This window comes from Schistocerca gregaria, chromosome 3 (assembly GCF_023897955.1).
Source record: "Schistocerca gregaria isolate iqSchGreg1 chromosome 3, iqSchGreg1.2, whole genome shotgun sequence".
NCBI classification, from domain to species: domain Eukaryota; kingdom Metazoa; phylum Arthropoda; class Insecta; order Orthoptera; family Acrididae; genus Schistocerca; species Schistocerca gregaria.
The window spans coordinates 158,555,333-158,581,430 of NC_064922.1; the positions used below are offsets into that span (position 1 = coordinate 158,555,333).

The 26,098-nt window shown below is 45.5% G+C and overlaps 1 protein-coding gene across 1 annotated transcript in view; it reads left to right on the forward strand.

Annotated features, from left to right (window-relative positions):
* The window catches only part of LOC126355293 (collagen alpha-1(I) chain-like), a 156,963-nt gene that overhangs the window by 19,055 nt on the left and 111,810 nt on the right, over positions 1-26,098 (forward strand). The window lies entirely within an intron of this gene.

Consider the following 26,098-nt stretch of genomic DNA (forward strand, 5'->3'; position numbering starts at 1 on the left):
TTTAATGTATTTTCATTCGTTGTCAACACAAACGATATCTGACCTTTTTTACTCCCAGTGAGACACAGAACTACTTGCGAGATCACTGTAAGTTCAAGGATGTTATTCCGAGCTGCTGGTGGAGTAAAATTCGGTAGCTGACGTCTCTTTGTGTGTAGTCAACAACGATATGTGTGGGGTGCGATTCCCAGTCAGCACTGAACTCTTCGTCATATTATTTCTAGTTCAAACATGCTCACATTTCGATGCTGGTGTAACAAACCCATATATAACGTTCGTTTTCTCTAGAATATAACATCGATAGGCGCCGGGTTGGAGTCCTGGAAAGGAAAAAATTAATGTTTCGTCTCGTCATTTCAATTAAAACATTAATCTACTGCAGAGAAAATCCGATCTATCACAGTTGATTGTGCTTCGATAACAATCCGATAAGGTTCTGGGTTCGAATCCTTGTCCAACACAAAGCTTTACCTCACGGGCATTTCAAGTGAGTTACTTGTGAAGAAGCAATATTTTACATCTCTAGTAGTTCGTTAACAGGAATAACAGATACTGGGTAGGAATTCGGGTCCGTTAAAAATGTTTACGTTGTGTAATTTAAAGTTGATATTTGCTAACTGATACTGTCTAAAATCGAGGTATATCACTCTCTGTATGCCTAGTCAAGAATGACTCTTAGTTTCCGTCAGTCACGAAATCTTTGCTTAGCCTGCATGACCTGGGTTTCAATCCATACGCAGAACGAGACGGCTCGTCGTACCATTTGAAGTTCATGCATATTCTCAACTAGCTGCTCGTGAATAAGTTAAATTTTTGATATCATTTTGTGTAAAATAATAAGTACGGTATGTTACTTTGAAGAGGAAATCATGAATACGACGAACTTACTACGTGAATTACCTATCTGAGGTAATAATGAGAGTGGTAACACTTCAGGTATGCCATATAATGTAATAACTGTGAGCTTACAAGCCTTAAGGACAGTCTTATCTGTGATAAGATATTTGTAGTATCGTGGTTCAAATGGCTCTGAGCACTATGGGACTTAACTGCTGTGGTCATCAGTCCCCTAGAACTTAGAACTACTTAAACCTAACTAACCCAAGGACATCACAAACATCCATGCCCGAGGCAGGATTCGAACCTGCGACCGTAGCGGTCGCGCGGTTTCAGACTGTAGCGCTTAGAACCGCTCGGCCATCCCGGTCGGCAGTATCGTGGTATTACTTTATATCTTGAGTTATTGCGATACAGAGCAGTGTTTTCTAGTGGTGACTTGTTGGAACCATTTTCAGTAGTCAAACGACTGTGGCGAGGAGCGATTAGATGACCTGCTAGACAGCTGCGTTATGCAGGTTGCATGCGAATCAGGCGAAAAGCAATTCCGTTCGTTCGGATACTTTTGAGCACGACTGTGCAAGGTAGCCCCGGGAATGCCACCTTGCGGAGTGTGCTTGTAGATATACAAGTAGGTAGAATCTTATGAGAAGCTGCGTTATTCGTACTACAGAGATATGACCAAAGTTATGTTGGTGCGATCTAAAATAAAGCTTAATGACACCTCGTGGTACTCTCAGATGTTGAATAGGTGCATGCTAATAATAATAACTGTAGGCCTACCCCATTTATCCAAGCGAAAGCTTGTTCCTGGCGACTGTTCACATCTTTGAGAGATGAAGGCTAGCTAAGAAGCAGACTGAAAATTTCCGTGCTCCGACCCGTATTCGTTCCTGCGACCTCTCGGCTGGCAAGCACGCGCCTTACCGCTAGCTACCACTCTCGACACATTTACGCTGGAGCTACGCGTCCCGAAGACAAGGAAGTGCCGGCCGGGCGCTTGGACGTGACCTTCGGCGTGCCTCCTAATGACGAGCAGCTGGCGCGCTGAGTCATAGAGTAGTGAGCGGTCGGGCGCCATCGCGCAGCCGGTGGGGCAGGTCCTTGTCGACTGCGGCGGCTATCTCTTCTGCGGCGGTGCTTAGCGGTATCTGCCGCTGATGGACCGCGGGTCGACGAACGCTGCCGCTTGCAGTCCGCCCGCAGGTCAACGGCCCCGCGGATCACACACCTGCCGCTCCGCCATCACCACACGCGCACTCCCGCAGAAATGCGACTGTGATCCCCGCTCGTCCCTTCCTCCGAGACAGTTTTCCCTTTGCTTCTACATCTATATCTACATCATCTAATCAAAAATACCCGGACACCTGTTCTACAACTACGTAGATGCTCTCGAAGCCACTGTACGGTGCGTGGCAGAGGGTACCCTGTACCGCTACTGGTCACTTCCTTTCCTGTTCCACTCGCAGATTGTCAGGCAAAACGAATTTCTATATGCCTCCGTACCAACCGAATCATTTCTTCGTGGTCCATACGCGCAATGTAAACTACTGGCCATTGAAATTGCTACACCACGATGCTGATGCGCTACAGACGCGAAATTTAACCGACAGGAACAAGATGGTGTGATAAGCAAATGATTAGCTTTTCAGAGCTTTCACGCAAGGTTGGCGCCAGTGGCTACGCCTACAACGTGCTGACATGAGGAAAGTTTACAACCAATTTCTCATACACAAACATCAGTTGACCGGCGTTGCCTAGTGAAATGTTGTTGTAATGCCTCGTGTAAGGAGGACAAATGCGTACCATCACGTTTCCAACTTTGATAAAGGACGGATTGTCGGTTTATCGTATACCGACATTGCTGCTCGCGTTGGGTCGAGATCCAATGACTGTTAGCAGCATATGGAATCGGTGGGTTCAGGAAGGTAGTACGGAAAGCCGTGCTGGATCCCTACGGCCTCGTATCACTAGCAGTCGAGATGACAGGTATCTTACCCGCATGGCTGTAACGGATCGTGCAGCCACGTCTAGATCCCTCAGTCAACAAATGGGGACGTTTGCAAGACAACAACCATCTGCACGAACAGTTCGATGACGTTTGCAGCAGCAGGGAGTATCAGCTCGTAGACCGTGGCTACGGTTACCCTTGACGGTGCATTACAGACAGGAGCGCCTGCGATGGTGTACTCAAAGACGAACCTGGATGCACGAATGGGAAAACGTCAATTTTTCGGATGAATCCAGGTTGTGTTTACAGCATCATGATGGTCGCATCCGTGTTTGGCGACATCGCCGTGAACGCATTTGGAACGGTGTATTCGTCATCGCCATACTGGCGTATCACCCGCCGTGATGGTGGGTGCCATTGGTTACACGTCTCGGTCACCTCTTGTTCGCATTGACGGCACTTTGAACAGTGGGCGTTATATTTCAGATGTGTTACGACCAGTAGCATTACCCTTCACTCGATCCCTGCGAAACCCTACATTTCAGCAGGATAATGCACGACCACATGTTGCAGGTCCTGTACGAGCCTTTCTGGAAACAGAAAATGTTCGACTGTTGCCTTGGTCAGCACATTCTCCAGATCTCTCACCAATGGTGGCCGAGCAACTGGCTAGTCACAATACGCCAGTCACCACTCTTCTTGAACTGTGGTATCATGTTGAAGCTGCATGGGCAGCTGTACCTGTACACGCCATCCAAGTTCTGTTTGACTCAATGCCCAGGAGTATTAAGGCCGTTATTACGAGCAGAGGTGGTTGTTCTGGGTACTGATATCTCAAGATCTGTGCACCCAAATTACGTGGAAATGTAATCGCATGTCAGTTCTAGTATGTTTGTCCAATGAATACCCGTACATCATCTGCATTTCTTCTTTGTGTAGCAATTTTAATGGCCAGTAGTGTATGTTGCAGGCAGTAGAATTGTTAGACAGTCAACTTCAAACGCCGGTCCTCTAAATTTTCGCAGTAGTGTTCCTCGGAAACTATGTGGTCTTCCCTCCACGGGTTTCTATTTGTGTTCCCGAGGCAATCCCGAAACACTTACGTATTGTTCGAAGCTACCAGTAAATAATCTAGCAGCACGCCTCTGAATCGCTTCGTCTTCCTTCAATCCGACCGGGTACGGATCCCAAACACTACAGCAGTACTCAAGAACAGGTTGGACCAGCGTTCTACGAGGCTCGTACTGTCACACTCCACACAGTGTGCAGAGAGTTAACGAACTGGTGACTGCTAACAGTCGCATCACAGTGAACGAATTGTCACGCTACGTTGGGATAGTGGAAGGAAGTGTTTGCTGAATACTGAAAGACTTGACGTTAAAAAAGGTTTGTGCCAGGTGGGCTCCCAGGATGTTGACAGTGGCTCACAAAGAAACAAGAAAAACGGTATGCAGAGAATTTTTGGAACAGTACGAGAATGGTGGAGATGAGTTTCTTGGAAGAATTGTGACAGGTGATGAAACATGGCTACATCGTTTTTCACCAGAGACGAAGAGGAAATCAATGGAGTGGCATCATGCAAATTCACCCAAGGAAAAAAAAATTCAAAACCACTCCTTCTGCTGGAAAAGTTATGGCTACAGTGTTTTTCGATTCCGAAGGGCTCCTGCTTGTGGATATCATGCCAAGTGGAACCACCATAAATTCTGATGCATATATGATGACACTGAAGAAACTTCAAGCTCGACTGAGTCGTGTTCGACCACATCGGCAAAAGCAGGATGTTTTGCTATTGCACCACAATGCACGGCCAAATATCAGCCAAAAAACCATGGAAGCGATCACAAAACTCGGATGGACAACACTGAAACACCTGCCTTACAGTCCTGACCTGGCTCCATGTGACTATCATCTCTTTGGGAAACAGAAAGACTCTCTTCGTGGAACACGTTTTGAAGATGATGACTACCTTCTGCACGCTGCCAAACAGTGGCTTCAACATTTTGGTCCAGAATTTTACCGTGAGGGTATACAGGCGCTGGTTCCAAGATGGCTTAAGGCAGTTGAGAGGGATGGAAATTATGTGGAGAAATGAAAATATTGTTCCTAAAAGATGTATATGCAATACATACTGTAAAACGTTCAAACATGTAGAATAGAAATCAAAAGTATCCATGGGTGTACTGCCGGTCTATAGTGTCCAACGATCAGTACACCCTTGGATATTTTGATTATCAAATACGCCGGGAGAAACTCAAGAATGACATGTAGAATAGAAGATGGATTTTTTTAAAAAAATAGTGTGCATTTCTTTTGGAGTGACCCTCGTATGTGCTGTATGTGCTGTCTCCCCCACAGGCGAACCACTCTTTCTAAAATTCTCCCAATAAACCAAAGTCGACACTTCGCCTTCCCTGCCATAGTTCTCACTTGCTCGTTCGATTTCACATCACTTTGCAACGTTATGCCCAGTGTCTAGCAGACACAAGTAATACAGTAACCGAACATTACTAGTTTGTCTTTCCTACTCGTCCGCATTAACTTACATTTTTCCACATTTAGAGCTAGCTGCCATTCATCACACCAACGGGAAATTCTGTCAAAGTCGCCGTGTATATGCCTACAGTGACTCAACTTCGACATTTTACCGCACAGCATAGCATCATCAGCAGACAAATGGTTCAAATGGCTCTGAGCACTAAGGGACTTAACATCTGAGGTCATCAGTCCCCTAAACTACTAAACCTAACTAATCTAAGGACACCACACACATCCATGCCCGAGGCAGGATTCGAACCTGCGACCGTAACAGCAGCGCGGTTCCGGACTGAAGTGCCTAGGACCGCTCGGCCATCATCAAACAACGCAAATTGCTGCCCACCCTGTCCGCCAAATCATTTATGCCCAATGAGAGCAACAGCGGTCCTGTCACACTTCCCTTGTGCACTCCTGACGATACCCTCGTCTCTGGTGAACACTCGCCGTCGAGGACAACATACGCGGTTCTGTTACTTAAAAAGTCTTCGTTAACAGCCTGCAATGGAGCGCTGTGTGAAATTCTTTCCGTAAATCTAAATATACACTCCTGGAAATTGAAATAAGAACACCGTGAATTCATTGTCCCAGAAAGGGGAAACTTTATTGACACATTCCTGGGGTCAGATACATCACATGATCACACTGACAGAACCACAGGCACGTAGACACAGGCAACAGAGCATGCACAATGTCGGCACTAGTACAATGTATATCCACCTTTCGCAGCAATGCGGGCTGCTATTCTCCCATGGAGACGATCGTAGAGATGCTGGATGTAGTCCTGTGGAACGGCTTGCCATGCCATTTCCACCTGGCGCCTCAGTTGGACCAGCGTTCGTGCTGGACGTGCAGACCGCGTGAGACGACGCTTCATCCAGTCCCAAACATGCTCAATGGGGGACAGATCCGGAGATCTTGCTGGACAGGGTAGTTGACTTACACCTTCAAGAGCACGTTGGGTGGCACGGGATACATGCGGACGTGCATTGTCCTGTTGGAACAGCAAGTTCCCTTGCCGGTCTAGGAATGGTAGAACGATGGGTTCGATGACGGTTTGGATGTACCGTGCACTATTCAGTGTCCCCTCGACGATCACCAGAGGTGTACGGCCAGTGTAGGAGATCGCTCCCCACACCATGATGCCGGGTGTTGGCCCCGTGTGCCTCGGTCGTATGCAGTCTGATTGTGGCGCTCACCTGCACGGCGCCAAACACGCATACGACCATCATTGGCACCAAGGCAGAAGCGACTCTCATCGCTCAAGACGACACGTCTCCATTCGTCCCTCCATTCACGCCTGTCGCGACACCACTGGAGGCGGGCTGCACGATGTTGGGGCGTGAGCGGAAGACGGCCTAACGGTGTGCGGGACCGTAGCCCAGCTTCATGGAGACGGTTGCGAATGGTCCTCGCCGATATCCCGGGGGCAACAGTGTCCCTAATTTGCTGGGAAGTGGCGGTGCGGTCCCCTACGGCACTGCGTAGGATCCTACGGTCTTGGCGTGAATCCGTGCGTCGCTGCGGTCCGGTCCCAGGTCGACGGGCACGTGCACCTTCCGCCGACCACTGGCGACAACATCGATGTACTGTGGAGACCTCACGCCCCACGTGTTGAGCAATTCGGCGGTACGTCCACCCGGCCTCCCGCATGCCCACTATACGCCCTCGCTCAAAGTCCGTCAACTGCACATACGATTCACGTCCACGCTGTCGCGGCATGCTACCAGTGTTAAAGACTGCGATGGAGCTCCGTATGCCACGGCAAACTGGCTGACACTGACGGCGGCGGTGCACAAATGCTGCGCAGCTAGCGCCATTCGACGGCCAACACCGCGGTTCCTGGTGTGTCCGCTGTGCCGTGCGTGTGATCATTGCTTGTACAGCCCTCTCGCAGTGTCCGGAGCAAGTATGGTGCGTCTGACACACCGGTGTCAATGTGTTCTTTTTTCCATTTCCAGGAGTGTATGTGGAATCCACCGGTCACCCTTCATCCATAGTTCGAAGTATGTCATGTGAGGAAAGAGCAAGCTGAGTTTCGAAAGAGCAACACTATCTAAAACCGTGCTGATTGGCGGACATAAGGTTCTCAGTCTGAAGAATGCTTTTTATATTCGAACTGAGAATATGTTCAAGGATTCCACAGCAAATCGAAGTTAGGTATATTGGTCTGACACTTCGTGGGTCCGTTCTTTTGCTCATATAATGAAGTCACCTGCCCTTTTTCCAGTCCCTTGGGACTTTGTGTTGGGCGAGAGATGTACGATACACGCAAGCCAGATAAGGGGCCAATGTCTTTGAGTACTCTTTGTATAACCGAATTGGGATTCTATGGTCACCTCGTGGTTAGTGGACTTCAATAAGTTATACGTCCACCCCTCGCCATTGCGATGGCATGGATAGCACTGGTCAGCCAGCCACTGTAGCCGAGCGGTCCTAGGCACTTCAGTCTGGAACCATGCTGCTGCTACGGTTGCAGGTTCGAATCCTGCCTCGGACATGGATGTGTGTGACGGCCTTAGGTAAGGTAGGTTTAAGTAGTTCTAAGTCCAGGGGACTGATAACCTCAGATGTTAAGTTCCATAGAGCTTAGAGCCATTTTTTAGAGTACTGGCGACACAATCAATGAGGCATTTGAATGTATTCGGAAGAATGGCAGCCAATTCTTCCTCAAGAGCCGAAACAAGAGAAGGTGGTGGTGATGGATGCTGGTGTCTGAACCAAAGTTGAAGTTCTTACTCATCCCGGAGGTGTTCCATTGGGTTCAGCTCGGAACTATGGGCGCATTTAAACTTCCCACCAAAATCTGATGTTGCCAAGTATACACGCCGCTGTCTTGGATGACGTCACCGCCGCCATCTTGGATACATCTGGCAACAATGCAGAGTGGCTCAGAACATACGTTGCGCCAATGCTAGTGACAAGAATCGCCGTGATATCAGTTTTATCCGCAAACCATTGCCTGACATGTTGCTGCTTTATGACTGGGTGCTTTGTCACGCTGAAACAAACATTAGTCGCCTCTGAACTGTTCCTCTACTGTATGCGGTACACAATTCTGTAAAAGGACCGTATTCCTCAGCATTTACATTTTTTTAAGAACATTAAAGGGACCACAACTTAACCTCGAAAAACACCCCCCTACTGACATATGGCCTCCTCCAAACTTCACTACACATGATGGCAGGTGACCATCTCGAGGCATTCGGCAAACCAAAACTATCCCATCTCTTTACAACATTTCAAAACAGTCGTTTCCAGTGGCGTCGCTCTTTGCACTATCTCAAGCGTCGCTTACCATTGACTACAGAAATATAGGGCTAGTAAGGAACTGCCCGATTCTTCCTGCTAGCTGGACCGGTGGTAGACCTTTGAAACTCACGACTGGTTCCTTCTGCTGATTTCACACGATTTGCTGCATCCACCCTCCGCAACGCTCGATGGTCCCTCTTCGTCTGCCTAGTCACGGTTTAGCTGCGGCTGTTCCTTCGTTTTTCCACCTGTGTTACCACATCACCAGCCGTCGACTCGGCTAGTTTAAAAGAGTTGAAATGTCTCTGGTGGGTATGTTACTCAGGTGCCATTCATGACCAGTCCACGTTCGAAGTCGCTGAACGCTCCTGACCCACTCATTCTGCTGTTTCTACTTCTCTACTGACAAACACGACAATCCCCACTTTCTTTTAAACTGGTGAATCCGTCTCTCGTGACATCCGGTGGTCGATTCCGCATTACACAGCACTGCCCAGGTGCCCGCAAACCACCTAAGAGTGTGTGTGCTGCTACGACCATTTTGCCCCTTCCCTGTTCCATTCGCTGTTGGTGTGTGTCAAGAACGACTGTCGATAAAGTTTCGTCGTCTCTGTTGTGATTTTATTCCTAACTGCAAACCTCTCATCTGTTCACAACTACCGCAGTCCATTTGAACCTGCTCACTGTTTACGAGCCTTGGTCTTCCTCTACAATTTTTATCGTTAACCCTCCCCTTCCACCTCTCACAGACACACACACACACACACACACATTTCCCGTATTACCATAATCACAGTTCTTTCACGACTCTGGCTGTGGATGTATTCTGTCAACTGATCCATTCTTTAAGTCAGGTTTTTCCTGACTATTTACTCTAGTTTCAGTTCAGTACCTCGGCATTAGTTATTCAATCTATCCATCTCTCACCATTCCTCTTTAGCACCAAGTACCAAAAGCTTGTATTGTCTTCTTGTCTGAACTGTTTACTGTACACGTGTCACTTGTATACTCGTTGCAAACAAATATCTCCCGAAAAGACATCCCAACATTTAAATGTACATTCGATGTTCACAAATTCACCTTTTTCAGAAATGCTTTTCTTCCTAAATTGCCAGTCTGCATCTTATATCCTGTCTGTCTCGGACATCATCATTTATATAGTTGCCTCAATATCACAACACATCTGTTATTCTTAGTGACTCATTTTCTAATCCAATTCCCTGAGTATCCGCTACATTCCTCTACCATTCTTTTAGTTTTGATCATGTTCATCCTATAACTTATTTTCGAGACGCTATATATCCCCTTCAATTAATTTTGGGAGTCCTTTGCCCTTTGTGTTATGTCATCAGCGTAGCTCAAAGTTTTTACTTCTTCTCCACGAACTTTCATTTCTTTCCCCAATCTCTTCTTCGTTTCTTTCATGAGTTGCTCAGTGTACATTGGTCTGCAAAAATTAAGGGCGAAAGTAACTTTTGAGCTATGTGTCACTACCAAGTAATATGGCTCGATGAAGCTTGGACCGTACATTTGGGCAACTGCTACAGCATAGCACAGAAGGTAAATGAAAGAAATACGCAATGAGACCGACTGATATGACACTTTGTATTCAAAGAAAGTAAATGCAGCTGAAGTCACTGCGATTCATGGCAGTTCCCTGGGCATTATACATCGAAGAGCCAAAGAAATTGCTACACCTGCCTAATATCGTGTAGGACCCCCGCCAGCACGCAGAACTGCTTCAACACGACGTGACATGGACTGAAATAATGTCTGAAGTAGTGCTGGAGGAAACTGACACCATGAATCCTGCAGGGCGGTCCATATATCCGTAAGACGAGGTGCAGATCTCCTCTGAACAGCACATTGCAAAGCTTCCCAGATATACTTTTTTCATATGATATCTTGAGAACTATGGATGAAGGGTATCAGACGGATGCCATAGTCCTTGACTTCCGGAAAGCGTTTCACTCGGTGCCCCACTGCAGACTCCTAACTAAGGTACGAGCATATGGAATTGGATCTCAAATAAGTGAGTGGTTCGAAGACTTCTTAAGTAATAGAACCGAGTACGTTGTCCTCGATGGTGAGTGTTCATCGGAGGTCAGGGTATCATCTGGAGAGCCCCAGGGAAGTGTGGTAGGTCCGCTGTTGTTTTCTATCTACATAAATGATCTCTTGGATAGGGTAGATAGCAATGTGCGGCTGTTTGCTGATGATGCTGTGGTGAACGGGAAGGTGTCGTCGTTGACTGACTGTAGGAGGATACAAAATGACTTGGACAGGATTTGTGATTGGTGTAAAGAATGGCAGCTAACTCTAAATATAGATAAATGTAAATTAACGCAGATTAATAGAAAAAATCCCGTAATTTTGAATACTCCATTAGTAGTGTAGCGCTTGACACAGTCGCGTCGATTAAATATTTGGGGGTAACATTGCAGAACGATATGAAGTGCGACAAGCATTTAATGGCAGTTGTGGGGATGGCGGATAGTCGTCTTCGGTTCATTGGTAGAATTTTGGGAAGATGTGTTTCATCTGTAAAGGAGACCGCTTATAAAACACTAATAGGATATATTCTTGAGTACTGCTCAAGCGTTTGGGATCCCTATCAGGTCGGATTTTGGGAGGACATAGAAGCAACTCAGAAGCGGGCTGCTAGATTTGTTACTGGTAGGTTTGATCATCACGCGAGTGTTACGGAAGTGCTTCTGGAACTCGGATGGGAGTCTCTGGAGGAAAGGAGGCGTTCTTTTCGTGAATCGCTACTGATGAAATTTAGAAAACCAACATTTGAGGCTGAGTGCAGTACAATTTTACTGCCGCCAACTTACATTCGCGGAAAGACCACAAAGATAAGCTGCGAGAGATTAGGGCTCGTACACAGGCATATAGGCAGTCATTTTTCCCTCTTTCTGTTTGGGCGTGGAACAGGGAGAGAAGATACTAGTTGTGGTACGAGGTACCTTCCGCCTCACCGTATGGTGGATTGCGGAGTACGCATGTGAGATGTAGATGTAGAATGTTCATGTCTGGGGAGTTTGGTGGCCAGCGGAAGTGTTTAAATTCGAAACAGTGTTCCTGGAGCCACTCTGTAGCACTTCTGGACGTGTCGCACTGTCCTACTGGAATTGCTCATGTCCATCGGAATGCACAATGGACATGAATGGATGCAGGTGATCAGACAGGATGCTTACGTACGTGTCACCTGTCAGAGTCGTATCAAGATGTATCAGGGGTTCTATATCACTCCAACCATACACGCCCCACAAGCGTTACAGAACCTCCAATAGCTTGAACAGTCCAGTGCTGACATGCAGTGTCAGTGGATTCATGATGTTGTCTCCATGCTCGTACAAATCCATCTGCTCGATAACGAGACTCGTCCGACTAGGCAACATGTTTCCAGTCATCACCAGTCCAATGCCGGTGTTGACGGGCCCAGGCGAGCCGTAAAGCTTTGTGTCGTGTAGGATACAAGAGTGGGCCCTCGGCTCGGAAAGCCTGTATCGATGAAATTCCGTTGAATGGTTTGTACGCTGAAACTTGTTGATGGCTCATCACTCAAACCTGCGGCAACTTGCGGTAGGGTTATACACTACTGGCCATGAAAATTGCTACACCAAGAAGAAATTCAGATGATAAACGGGTATTCATTGGACAAATATACACTCCTGGAAATGGAAAAAAGAACACATTGACACCGGTGTGTCAGACCCACCATACTTGCTCCGGACACTGCGAGAGGGCTGTACAAGCAATGATCACACGCACGGCACAGCAGACACACCAGGAACCGCGGTGTTGGCCGTCGAATGGCGCTAGCTGCGCAGCATTTGTGCACCGCCGCCGTCAGTGTCAGCCAGTTTGCCGTGGCATACGGAGCTCCATCGCAGTCTTTAACACTGGTAGCATGCCGCGACAGCGTGGACGTGAATCGTATGTGCAGTTGACGGACTTTGAGCGAGGGCGTATAGTGGGCATGCGGGAGGCCGGGTGGACGTACCGCCGAATTGCTCAACACGTGGGGCGTGAGGTCTCCACAGTACATCGATGTTGTCGCCAGTGGTCGGCGGAAGGTGCACGTGCCCGTCGACCTGGGACCGGACCGCAGCGACGCACGGATTCACGCCAAGACCGTAGGATCCTACGCAGTGCCGTAGGGGACCGCACCGCCACTTCCCAGCAAATTAGGGACACTGTTGCTCCTGGGGTATCGGCGAGGACCATTCGCAACCGTCTCCATGAAGCTGGGCTACGGTCCCGCACACCGTTAGGCCGTCTTCCGCTCACGCCCCAACATCGTGCAGCCCGCCTCCAGTGGTGTCGCGACAGGCGTGAATGGAGGGACGAATGGAGACGTGTCGTCTTGAGCGATGAGAGTCGCTTCTGCCTTGGTGCCAATGATGGTCGTATGCGTGTTTGGCGCCGTGCAGGTGAGCGCCACAATCAGGACTGCATACGACCGAGGCACACAGGGCCAACACCCGGCATCATGGTGTGGGGAGCGATCTCCTACACTGGCCGTACACCTCTGGTGATCGTCGAGGGGACACTGAATAGTGCACGGTACATCCAAACCGTCATCGAACCCATTGTTCTACCATTCCTAGACCGGCAAGGGAACTTGCTGCTCCAACAGGACAATGCACGTCCGCATGTATCCCGTGCCACCCAACGTGCTCTAGAAGGTGTAAGTCAACTACCCTGGCCAGCAAGATCTCCGGATCTGTCCCCCATTGAGCATGTTTGGGACTGGATGAAGCGTCGTCTCACGCGGTCTGCACGTCCAGCACGAACGCTGGTCCAACTGAGGCGCCAGGTGGAAATGGCATGGCAAGCCGTTCCACAGGACTACATCCAGCATCTCTACGATCGTCTCCATGGGAGAATAGCAGCCTGCATTGCTGCGAGAGGTGGATATACACTGTACTAGTGCCGACATTGTGCATGCTCTGTTGCCTGTGTCTATGTGCATGTGGTTCTGTCAGTGTGATCATGTGATGTATCTGACCCCAGGAATGTGTCAATAAAGTTTCCCTTTCCTGGGACAATGAATTCACGGTGTTCTTATTTCAATTTCCAGGAGTGTATTATACCAGAACTGACCTGCGGTTACAATTTCACGCAATTAGGTTGCATAGATCCTGAGATATCAGTACCCAGAACAACAACCTCTGGCCGTAATAACGGCCTTGATAGCTTTGGGCATTGCGTCAAACAGAGCTTGGATGGCGTGTACAGGTACAGCTGCCCACGCAGCTTCAACACGATACCACAGTTCATCAAGAGTGGTGACTGGCGTATTGTAACGAGCCAGTTGCTCGGCCACCATTAACCAGACGTTTTCAAGCGGTAAGAGATCTGGAGGATGTGCGGACCAGGGCAGCAGTCGAACATTTCCTGTATCCAGAAAGGCCCGTACAGGACCTGCAACATGGGATCGTGCATGTAGGGTTTCACAGGGATCGAATGAAGGGTAGAGCCACTGGTCATAACACACTGTTCAAAGTGCCGTCAATGCGAACAATAGGTGACCGAGACGTGTAACCAATGGCGCCCCATACCATCACGCCGGATGATACGCCAGTATGGCGATGACAAATACACGCTTTCAATGTGCGTTTACCGCGATGACGCCAAACATGGATGCGATCATCATGATGCTGTTAACAGAACCTGAATTCATCCGAAAAAATGAGGTTTTGCCATTTGTGCACCCAGGTTCGTCGTCGAGTGCACCATCGCAGGCGTTCCTGTCTATGATGCAGCGTCAAGGGTAGCCGCAGCCCGGTCTCCGAGCTGATAGTCCATACTGCTGCAAACGTCGTCGAACTGTACGTGCAGATGGTTGTTGTCTTGCAAACGTCCCCATATGTTGACTCAGGGATCGAGACGTGGCTGCACGATCCGTTACAGCCACGCGGATAAGATGCCCGTCATCTCGACTGCTAGTGATACGAGGCCGTTGGGATCGAGCACGGCGTTCCGTATTACCCTCCTGAACCCACCGATTCCATAGTCTGCTAACAGTCATTGGATGTCGACCAACGCGAGCATCAATGTCGCGATACGATAAACCGCAATCGCGATAGGCTACAATCCGACCTTTATCGAAGTCGGAAACGTGACGGTACGCATTTCTCTTCCTTACACGATGCATCACAACAACGTATCACGAGGCAACACCGGTCAATTGCTTTTTGTGTATGAGAAATCGCTAGGAAACTTTCCTCGTGTCAGCACGTTGTAGGTGTCGCCAGCGGCACCAACCTGGTGTGAATGCTGTGAAAAGTTAACCATTTGCATATCATAGCACCTTCTTCCTGTCGGTTAAATTTCGCGTCTGTAGCACGTCATCTTCGTGGTGTAGCAATTTTAATGGCCAGTAGTGTACTTCCATAACGCTGAATGATTCTCTTCAGTCGTCACTGGTCGCGTTCTTGCAGGATCATTTTCCAGCCGCAGCGATGTCGGGGATTTCACGTTTTACCTGATTCCTAAAATTCACGGTACACTGGGAAAATCCGCACTTCGTCGCTACCTTGGAGTCGCTGTTTCCCATTGGCCGTGCGCCGACTATAACACCACGTACAAAGTCACTTAAATCTTGATAATCTGCCATTGCAGCAGCAGTAACCGATTTATGAACTGCCCCGGACACTTGTTGTCTCGTATAGGCGTTGCCGACCGCAGCGCCATATACTGCCTGTTTACGTATCTTTGTACTTGAACATTAGTTTCTTTGGCGCTTCACTGTAAAAGGCGGAAGTTGGTTCTTAATAGGGTACGTGATCCCAACGGACGTCAGTGCATGCTCTGCAACGTGCTCCCATGCTGACCACAAGCATGGCAAGCAGTATTTGTGCCATGACGTTCCATTCCTCCACCACCCCGGCCGACAATTGCTGGATGGTCGCTGGTGCACCTGAGCGCGCTGCAGTCTCTTCAACCAACACCGACTCAAAGGAAGGCCGCCGCGCTTGTTCGTGGCGTCACGTCAGCTAGGCACGGCGAACGCCAGGTCTGTTGCTGGCTACTCATAATGGTGATGTCTCCCTCCCTGACATAGGAAAATGTGAAACTATTGGCGGTAGTTGGCCAACACACATTGTTCTGAGAGATTTCTGCAATCAATTAATTGTGCAATTCATTACACTTCTTAACAAACAGTGTACTCCTGAATTTAAATTTCCACCTGTTTTAAGGATTGACATACAAAAACAACTTCATGGACCAGCAGCAACAGAATTTGTGCTTCTTTACCTTATTTGTAAATCTGAGGAAGTTACGTTTGTACTGGGTTGTTTTTACAAGAAACTGTGAACATATTGGTGCTCTTCTTTAGGTATCTTGGTTGACTGTGGGGCGAGGAGCACTGAATGTTAAGGAAATCTCTTGTGGTTGTACGCGTTGGGGGAGGTTCAAATGGCTCTGAGCACTATGGGACTTAACATCTGTGGTCATCAGTCCCCTAGAACTTAGAACTACTTAAACCTAACTAACCTAAGGACATCACACACATCCATGCCCGAGGCAGGATTCGAACCTGCGACCGTAGCGGTCACGCGGTCCCAGACTGAAGCGCCTAGAACCGCACGTTGGGGGAGGGGGTGGGGGACAGAAGAAGAGGCAAAAGAGAGATACTTGTTTTATCAAATAAATTTTTTTTATCTTATAAATTTTCTCCTTTCAGTTCGAAGAGGGGAATATTTATCTTTTCTAATGTGCATGTTTTAAAAAGTTTAATGATGCTATTTGTTTCTTGTTTAGAATTCCTTTCATAGAAAACGACTGTAATCTAATAACTGTCAACAGTTGGAAATTTACACATGTAAATTAGTTCACATTTCCAGTAACGATGTCAAACGAAAATAAATAAATAAAAGAAACGAGTTCATTGTAAGGGGGTTTGGGTTAGTTTGGATAACAAAATGGATCAAGTTTGTTTCGCCAGGATTCAGTAATGCAGAACTACGATCTTCATTTGTAGCTTTACTATAGCAAAAACATCTTTCATCTAAATAAAACTGCAGAATCCAAAACAATACCAAACATTTTGTCCAAAAATAAGGGATTTATAGTGATAAGCACGCCCTGCCTCCAACAGACCTGGCGTTCGCCCTGCCTAGCTGACGTGACGTCACCAACAAGCGCCGAGGCCTTCCTTTGAGGCGGTGTTGCCCCAACGCATCCCTGAGGTTTTTCATGGCATTCAAGTCGGGGGGACATGCAGTCTGCCCGTTCGTCAAATATCCTCACATTCCAGCAGCTCCTCCACCTGCACAGTTCCACACGGTCGCGCATTGTCATCCACAAAAGGGGAGGGAGTATAGTGTCTCGATGTGCTTGACCCTTGGGTGTAGCGCGTTCAAAGATTTGCATGTCGGTACGCACATAGAGTGTTATGCCTGCGCACACCACAACACCTATACTACAAGAGCGATAGACGTGCTCTTATGTGGCGAGAGGTGGGAACGCGTAATGCATCCAGAAACACTGTTGAACCTCGTTTCTCTGGATTAGGTATTACGGTGTAGGAGAGCATAATGCATAACGTTACCCATGCATAGTGACGTAACTTTGAACATGGCATACTTAGCAATCTACGTTGTTAAAACACTGTACTCCTTCCACACGAGCACCTTTTCAGAGTTGCATTCGGTCCTGACTTCATTTTTGAGGTTGAGAACGCGCAACCGCATGGGACAGCGCAGGTGGAGGCGTTCTTGGGACGAGAGGACATGCGCCGAATCGACTGCCGAGAGATCTCTTCTGCAATTTCAGTCTCCAAATTTCTCCTCTAAATGCGAAAATGTTTTTACGAATTGCAGCATGGCGCAGGTGAAAAATAGGTCTGCAACTAGTTTTATAATTGAAATGAGTGGTTGTAGCTCCTTCATAAGCTCCATCGGGAATTTTTTTTAAATATTTTTTGATGATGACTGGTTTCGGACATCTGTGTTCGTTTTCAAACAATCTCACAAAGAAAATTACAGTTGGTGCGACAGTTTTGTACAAACGAAGCACATATTGTAATACAGTTACAATACACTAACTTACATGTAAGGTATACAAATCTATCATGATTATGTAGCTGTACGAGTTGCTTCACTACGAGAGTTGCCCAGAAAGTAATGCACCGCATTTTTTTTCTTCAGCAGAAAACAATGCTACGACTGCGAAACGTTAGTATGTACACTACTGGCCATTAAAATTGCTACACCACGAAGATGACGTGCTACAGACGCGAAATTTAACAGACAGGAAGAAGGTCCTGTGATAGGCAAATGATTAACTTTTCACAGCATTCACACAAAGTTGGCGCCGGATGCGACACCTACAACGTACTGACATGAGGAAAGTTTACAACCGATTTATCAGTTGACCGGCGTTGCTTGGTGAAACGTTGTTGTGAGGCCTCGTGTAAGGAGGATAAAAGCGTATCATCACGTTTCCGACTTTGATAAAGGTCGCATTGTAGCCTATCGCGATTGCGGTTTATTGTATCGCAAAATTGCTGCTCGCGTTGGTCGAGATCCAATGACTGTTTGTAGAATATGGAGTCGGTGGGTTCAGTTGCGTAATACGGAACGCCGGCTGGATCCCAACGGCCTCGTATCACTAGCAGTTGAGATGACAGGCATCTTATCCGCATGGCTGTAACGGATCGTGCTGCCACGTCTCGATCCCTGATTCAACACAGGGAGACATTTGCAAGACAACAACCATGTGCATGAACAGTTCGACGACGTTTGCAGCAGCACGGACTATCAGCTCGGAGACCATGGCTGCGGTTACCCTTGACGCTGCATCATGGACAGGAGGCCTGCGATGGTGTACTCAACGACGAACCTGGGTGCACGAATGGCAAAGTCTCATTTTTTCAGATGAATCCAGGTTCTATTTACAGCATCATGATGGTCGAATCCGTGTTTGGCGACATCGCGGTAAACGCACATTGTAAGCGTGTATTCGTCATCGACATACTAGCGTATCACCCGGCGACATGCTATGGGGTGCAACTGGTTACACGTCTCGGTCACCTCTTGTTCGCATTGACGGACTTTGAACAGTGGACGTTACATTTCTGTGTTACGACCCGTGGCTCTACCCTTCATTCTATCCCTGTGAAACCCTACATTTCAGCAGGATAATGCACGACCGCATGTTGCACGTCCTGTACGGGCCTTTCTGGATACAGAAAATGTTCGACTGCTGCCCTGGCCAGCACATTCTCCAGATCTCTCACCAATTGAAAACGTCTGGTCAATGGTGGCCGAGCAACTGGCTCGTCACAATACGCCAGTCACTACACTTGATGAACTGTGGTATCGTGTTAAAGCGGCATGGACAGCTGTACCTGTGCACGCCATCCAAGGTCTGTTTAACTCAATGCCCAGGCGTATCAAGGCCGCTATTAGGGCCAGAGGTGGTTGTTGTGGGTACTGATTTCTCAGGATCTATGCACCCAAATTGCGTGAAAATGTAATCACATGTCAGTTCTAGTATAATATATTTGTCCATTGAATACCCGTTATTCATCTGCATTTCTTCTTGGTTTAGTAATTTTAATGGCCAGTACTGTATTATTTGAAGTGTGCGCGCCAAGTTTCCGTCACTTCCGACAGATAGCGTAGCTGCAGGACATTTTCAAAATGGCGCCTGTAGGTGATGTACACAAGCAACTTGCCGTCATTGAATTTTTCACTGCAGCGAAAGAAACTTTGGGTAATATTCACAAACGCTTGTGCAAAGTCTATGGAGCTTTTGCTGTCGACAGAGGTACAGTTAGTCGCTGGCATGGAGAGTGAGGTCATCAGAAGGCTATTCGGCGGAGCTCCACGATTTGCACCAGTCGGGGAGACCATCCACAGCTGTCACACCTGTCATGTTGCAGCGAGCTGTTGTCGTCATTCGCGAGGACAGACGCATTACAATCGGCAGTTGGCTCTGCATCTGTCACTCAGCAAAGGAAGTGTGGAGACAACTTATAACACGACCATCTACTACTGCTATACCATTATCTTGAACTTGGAAGCAGATCGTAAAATGCAACATCTTGTTAAAGCAATTATGATATAAAGCAACAGAGCAGTGTTACCCTCTGAAAGGAATTTTGTTGTGTTGACCGCGATGTACCTAACGGAGGTGGCTTATCGGAAATGAAAGTCAGAATTACGTAAATATTTAAACAGTAACAAACAATATTTTACCTATCCACGCTGTTAAAAGGATAAAGAAAACGTTGGCCAGCCTAATTAGGCATGAGAATGATTAACATTCTAGTTCAAAAAAACAGGTATGAGTAACTTTAACGGACAAACATAACCTATACTCTGCCACACGAGAGTGCAATGAACTCTGGCACCTGCATATGTTAACGTTAAGTTTGGAGCAGAACAACCTATTTACATAAATATAACACATAACAATACACGCTACTATCTTCAGAGCTCAGTCAAATTGAATAGTGTCAATAATATTACTATCACTGTAGAATCATAAAATGGACATAGGTTCCGTATTTCTTTTACCGATTACTTTTCTAACTGACTTGGAAAAAAAATTGTACTAGCAAACTATTTCTCACTGTCATCTGAATAATAGACGTTTCTGTTTTCATTGAAAGTAGTCTTTCTGTTAATTGTTATCTATCATAAGCACAACATACAAACTGTGGATCCTGTTACACTATTAATATGTACTTTCAATACACCAGAGAAACAAGTACTTAGCAAGCATGAGTATATAACTTTCCACAATCGCAGTTTTCAACTGTTACTGCAGTGAGACACAAAATTGACATATTTGTAAGATACTGACTCACTTTTTACGATTTACTGCGGGCAGCAGTATGATCTTTTACCAAACAAAACTTTCACAAGCCTCAGTATCAAGAATTTTTAATTTTGAAGTTGACAGCAAACAGTTATAATACCTGTTTGCACTACTTTATTACTTTAAATTTTATTTTTCACTTTAGTTTTTTTTAGCAAGCCCACGCAATTTTAGTAAGCAGTTTTAATTGCACCGTTACTTTCAGCAAACATTATTTATTTAGCACACTCTTTTGCCACATTAACTAACTTTCTTTTTACTATAGTCAAGAGGCATTAATTACTAAAACACTGGGCTTTAATGTTCCTTCAGTAAGGACATTCGGTAAGGATCCTAAGTGGAAATGTGACAGAGGATAAATCAAGGTATGTTTTCATAGATAGTCTTTTTGTTTAGCTTATATTTGAAAACAAGTAAATCATCCACGTGAGCTGATCCTTCACTGTACACTTCTACTATTCCTTGGTTCCTTTTCAGTGACTGCGCAACGCCTTGGCGAGTGCATGTTGGTGAGTAGATTTGCACGCGGAAACGCTGGACTCTGTTATTTCTTGGTGGCTATGATAGACACCAATTCCACAATGGTTCCAGCTCTTTATCCATCCATCCGAGGCTTTGGCACATTGAAATGGCACGGAAATCCTCTCTCGGCACCAGCACAATACACAACTTCTACATGAGCAGTTGAAAGTTTGGTAGCTCGTTCCCGACTGATTCCACCTTTCTATCCTTGCCAACCACATTTTGCGCGCGCTACAAAGTTCCGTTCCCGAGGAGAGGAGAGCCACACCACCTTTTACATACAAAATAACTAAAAGCCCTTAGTGAGAATCAGTCTTTACATAACAGCAAGTAGTTACTTTAAACGAAACATATCGTTTGCACATATTGGTATTTCTATAAAAATTATTTAAACAAAATTACAATTATATACATTAAGGTTTGTTCCCTCCAAATGAGACAAAGAATTTAAATGATAGACTACTTATGATTAAACCAGGGCATCAAAGTTTCTATAAAAAAAAAAAGTACACATTTTTATACGGTACCCAGTTATTCATAGAATAATTACGGAAACTCAACGATATAACACTAAACAAAAGGCAAAATAAATCAGTACAGCATTAGAGTTATGGTGTTACAAACTATCCGCCACCAGGAGAAGGATTGGTACCGACAGGGCACAGTCGCCCTTGTATCGCGCTGGAGGAAGGCCATAGAACGGGATGGAGATAGGGCGTGTAGATAAAACACCACTCTTTCGCATGGGTAATGCTCATTATGTTCCAAAAAGAACTGTTGAAGAAAAAAATGCGGTGCATTGCTTTCTGGGCAACCCTCGTAGTTACATACCGTATCATAAGTGTGACAAATACAGGCTATAGCCTAAGTAGAAAAACTGGCCCTGCAGTGATGGTCAAAGTGGCACTTAGGCCGACTCAACAACAGCAAATAGATCACACAAGACGGATATTGGAGAACTGCTGTGCAGACACACCAGTGGTTTTGCTCTGTTTCAGCAGCATCTGTAGCCACTAACATCTTGGGAAGCGGATACCAACTCCAGCTGTGGAGTGTGTACTGCTAACGTAAACAGATTATAAACAGTTGGTTACTGCATGCCACGGCACATCATCATGTGTTTTACGACGTTTTTCACGTGTTTCGCATCGTGGGCGTTAGCCTAATATTTTGGTTATTTTGCAGTATGAGCAGCGTGGTTCCCTACATTCTAATATGAGGGTCGATGTTGCATAGCCTGTTCGTTGACGTGAGTGTTGTCCCTTACAATTGTTTAAGGACTAAAATGTGTTCCTCCAGCCAAGTTTCGAATATGGTATAAATGGCGGGTATCACCTGCTGCCCGTTTGGCTGTTAAAATATTGCCTGATGTGTGTGTGTTTCTTTTTTTTATTTCATTTGCACCTAGTGTTGTATGTCAGAGTTTAGTTGATGTACTTTGAGTGGTCAAAGAAATTGTTATCATTCCTAATGTCAGTTGGTTTTTCTTGTCGGCGGCTTACATGGCAATCGGATTTCTATAAGCTGATAGTTATTTTGGGGGTTTCGTGTGTGTGTATGCGCACAGTTTGGTTTTCTGTGCTGTAGTAATGAAACTAAAGATTTTTGATCATTGGAAGAGTGAATGCAAACGCCGTCATTACCGTGGTTTGTAAGTTGTAACTGAAAAACGTCGGCCGGCCGGAGGGCTCGTGTGGTTCTAGGCGCAACAGTCCGGAGCCGAGCGACCGCTACGGTCGCAGGTTCAAATCCTGCCTTGGACATGGATGTGTGTGATGTCCTTAGGTTAGTTAGGTTTAATTAGTTCTAAGTTCTAGGCGACTGATGACCTCAGAAGTTAAGTCGCATAGTGCTCAGAGCATTTGAACCTTTTTTTTTTGAAAAAAAAACTTTTCTCAGGCGATAGAGAATTGTATGTAAATTAACGTCAGCTGTTGAGATGATTTTCCATGGGTAACTTTAGTTTCATTAGTTACTATGTTCTATTTAAGTGCAATGTACAGTAGTATGATTACTGAGCGTTGTCTATGGTACTGTAGCTTCAACTACGTGTGGCGTCATTGTCTCACGTAGCGCAAGAGTAGTTTGGCGTATTTCTAGCCACTTGAGACCATTGTATAGTCATAGCTTTATGATATTGTAGAGATAATAAGTGCCAGCATTTATGACACGTACACAGCAGTTTGTGTTTGGCCTATTACTATCTTTACTGTATGCTAACGATGCAATGCTATATTGTGGGTGCTAACGCGCTACACCCACGAAGGAGAATAGCCTCATAATAAGAAGTTTAATCTGCAGTAAAAAGGATTTGTAATTTCTATGGTGTATTTGAAACATTTTTAAATAAAGCAACGTTTGCTCATTTACCTGGTCGGTTTTATCGTAACTTAATCACTTAGCTTGCACTGAGAATCTAAGCTGACTTGTACAACAATAAGTTTAATCCGTTAAAAGAAAGAATTTATTATTTTTATGATGTACCTTAAAAACTTTTAGAAAATACATTTTTCCCATCCCATCTGGTCTACACCAGTCGGCGGTGCTTTACGTTTCAGTATTGGATGTGCTGTAGCACTTGTTGAGCTGTGACCTTAAATTAAAAAATGAAATTTTTCCTCATTAGAGCACAGTATGTAAAACTATGCGAATCTGTTGTAAATGACTTACCGTTTCAATATTAGTTGTGTTTGTCTCATTAGTTGCGCGATGGATTTAGTTTGTAGCAAAAAAAAGTGTAATTTTTGCTCACTAGAGTACAATATGTGAAACTGTAAGTCTATTGTAAATGGCTTGTCTAAGGCTAATTTACTGCATGCTTGTCTGATTCTACTTTAAAGTCTTTGAGAATAATGCCGCATTTTGTGGCTTTAGGTTATTATAATGAAATGTAATTTTTGGTCACTGTATCTAAAACTGTGTTACTCTGTTGTACTGAAAGTAAGACGCTTCTCTTCTCCGTTAGAGGACTGAATATAAACTGATGCGTTACTGTTGACCATCTGCTTTGGGGGCGTCTTATTGTAAATTGACAGATTAATTTATTTTTGGAGCTGGGACAGCCGCACTTATTGGTTTTGTGTTGCAGTAAAGATATGAAACATCTTAGGGACTGGACATAAATTTTGTGTAATGCGTATCAGTATAAGTATTGAGCGTACCTGATGCAACTGTAACGTCTTGCAGATGACGTCATGTCATGACGTAACGCACAGCACCTTAGTGTAATTCGACCCATTGGAGAGCATTGAGTGGTCTTAGCAAAAGAATTTTTGACAGTGTAGGGTTTTTGAGTATATTAAGTTAATGAAAGGAAAATAATTAATTTAGTCAGTAAACATTTTATCTTCAGCTCGTGCCTCTCAGCAGCTTCCAGAGTTTTACCTGGTAACCACTGCCGTCTTTGCACGTCAGTTCTCAGACGTCCGTCCTGTGTGGTCTATTTGCTGTTGTTCAGTGGGCCATAGTGCCGCTTTGATCATCATTGCAGGGCCAGTTTTTTCTACATATGCTATCGCCTGTATTTGTCACATTTACGATATGGTATGTAATTAGTAACGCAACTCGTAAAACTAAATAGCTACGACAAATTTGTATACCTTACATGTAAATTAGTGTACTGTAAGTGTATTGCAAATTACGCACCTTGTTTGTATAAAATTGTCATACCAACTGTAATTTTCTATGTAGGTGTCCGAAACCAGTCACCATAAAGAAAAAAAAACGATACTTCTCGATTCAGCTTATGACTGAGCTACAACCATTTATTTCGAAACTATTTTGATGACGCCTACCAACAGATGGACGTAAATGTTCGTTTTTCCGGGGTTTTTGCGAGAATGGAACGATAGAAAACTAGTGTGAAAGTGGTTAGATGAACCAGACAAGGTCGCGTGCTGTGTAGAGTAGGGATATAGATGTGGATGCAGATGTAGTTGTGGTACTTGCCAGTGACAGTCAAGCGAAACTTACTTTGGCACTTAATTTTTGCACACCGGTATACTATCTTGCTCAGAAAGTATATGAACGGACTGAATTGCGTAACACCTGATTTGTACGCGGTCAATATACCATAACTTCCTTGCAGTCGTTTGACTATAAAAAATGGTTACCACAAGTGATCACCAAAGAACACTGCTCTGAATAGCAATCACTGTGGATGAAAAGTAATACCTTCATAGTGTAAATATCAGGAAAGACTTTTTATAAATGGAAGAGTGTTTAACACTTGTAAACTCAAATTGATTACAATAAATAACTCATCAAACAGCAAGTGTAAGCTTTAAACTACATAGCAAAGCTTTTTTTTTGTACTGTACCGGGATCCTAGATTCCTATCCAGCAATTATCTGTCCTCTTAACTCCGTAAGACCTTAAATATGATTCCTTTCGCAAATAACGAAGTGAGTGAATGTTTAAACTTCAAACTACCTGACGTAAAGGTTTTTGTTAGTCGAGGATATGAACCTAGCACATTATCGGATTGTTAAACAAACACAAATGGCCCGCCGTGTGGCTGAACGGTTCTAGGCGCTTCAGTCTGGAACCGCGCGACCGCTGGTTCGAATCCTGCCTCGGGCATGGATGTGTGTGCTGTCCTTAGCTTAGTTAGGTTTAAGTAGTTCTATGTTCTAGCGGACTGATGACCTCAGATGTTAAGTCCCATAGTGCTCAGAGCCATCTGACCCACAAATGTCAGCTATCGATTTTTTCCAATTTTAGCCAGATATTTGTAGCGGAAATGATGAGACGAAAAAGTTTTCATTAGCAGTATTCGAGTGCATCTCTGTTGTTTCCTAACCACGAAGAGACATAATATATCTTTCCATTTCATCTTGTGCACATGTTTGCCTAGAAATGACGTGACGAAAAGCTGTGAATGTGTGAGAGTTGTAATACCGACATAGTGTCGTTGTTGACTACACATTCAGAGACGTTAGCTATCGAATTCTTTCACAGCAGTAGTTATGAGGGCATGTTTGAACCGGTAATGATGTAATGTAACGTTCCGTATTTGACCGGGAGTCGATACCGGCACCTAACGTTATTTTCGACAAGGCACAAAGAGACGTAAAGAACTTTGAGGAATGTTTAATGCTGTCGATATAACGATGGAACTGCATCGCCCCAAGAGGGGTCAAATCCCACGAAACGGGG